Raw genomic sequence first — 1,610 nt, 5'->3', positions numbered from 1 at the left:
TTAGACTACCTGGTCTGAACAGCTGTATCTGGTGCAGAAGGGAAATGACTGATGGGCTTCTGTTGCTTAGAAACAAGATGATACAAGGCTCCATCTTCCTTCATTGTTATACCCTCTGTGGTCCTCAGGTCAGGATCTTATTTACAAAATAATCTCAGAGTGAAGTTGTGGGAAACATTTGCACATCTCCCTCATTCTCCAACCTTCCATTGCTTTGTGATGAGAATGAGCATCACTAGGTCAGATTGTGTTGAGAGGTGAAAAGTTGGGTGTGAGGGAAATATCCTATAAGGGCCTGAGATGCTAGGATCTCTTTTAGCTCCCTTATTTTCCCATACCAATTTCCAGCTTCCCTGACTTAAAAAAAGTCAGATCATTTAAGTTACAAAAAGCTTGTGCAATAAAAATTTTGACTGCTGCCGGTCAAGAAAGTAGCTGGTTAGTTTCCACATCTGAAATCCATTCGTTTCACTGAATGTGTTTCATTTTCTACTGTGAAGAAATTGGATTTCATAATTTTGCATAATCATTCCCTTTTACCTATAGACAAGTAAGCCAGAAACACACAGAAAATTTTTTTTGAAGTCCAATATAAATGACCTGCACAGTCATGGAGGTTCTAGATTTTGCTACAAATCTCACCAGTGTCTCTTTGAGCATGGGGTATAAGCTCATAGAGGCAATTTATTATTTAAGCTCTTGCCACAAAACAAGGAATGGATGCTCTGCAAACCTGTTTGCAGCAATTTGCACTATTCACACTCTGTTGGTGATTCCTTGTTTATACTCATTTCCATTTTAACATGAGCTCATTGAATCAGGCCACCACTAGCTAGTTTATACTTTTATGTAAAAATTTTAAAACGTATAAACTTTTCCCAGTAGTAGTAAAGAATTTACATACTTAGTTGTAGAACTGAGTCCTGCAGTACAGAGAAGAGATTCAGTCCAAGATTTCTGGGCCCGATACACTTGGACAGAGTACAAAATTTATAAATACTTTGGCAGCTGTTGCTATCACTACAAAAATATAACAACCCATGGAATTTTCAACTTTAAAAAAGAATTAATAAAAAAAATGATGGAAAATTCACAATTTAACACTTAAAAAATGTTATATATGTATTTTGTATAAGTATTTTGAAATGTGTATGCATTGTGAGTCTGCTAATAAAGATATGCATTATCATCTACTTTTTACAGTGAGAATACTTAAAATTTACAACTGCATATTTTATAATAAATAATTTAGCCCCAGCTTGGTGACTCATGCTTGTAATCTTGGCATTTTGGGAAGCCGAGGCAGAAAGATGGCTTGAGCCCAGGAGTTTGAGACCAACGTAGGCAACATAGCAAAATCTCATCTCCACAAAAAAAATAAAAATTAAAAATAGCCAGGCTTGATGGTGTGCATATATATTCTCAGCTACTGGATGTCGAGGTTGTGGTGAGCTGTGATGGTGCCACTGTCCTCCGACCTGGGTGACAGAGTAAGCCTCTGACCCAAAATAAATTTTTCAATCTATACATTTATACTCTGTTTACTTTCCTGAATATGCATTACGTTTTACAATCATATATACATATATATGTATATATGAGTGGGGATC

The sequence above is a fragment of the Carlito syrichta genome, unplaced genomic scaffold (genome assembly GCF_000164805.1).
Source record: "Carlito syrichta isolate Samal-C Ts95f unplaced genomic scaffold, Tarsius_syrichta-2.0.1 Scaffold303954, whole genome shotgun sequence".
Taxonomy (NCBI): Eukaryota; Metazoa; Chordata; class Mammalia; order Primates; family Tarsiidae; genus Carlito; species Carlito syrichta.
Note: the sequence above shows the minus strand (reverse complement) of the source record.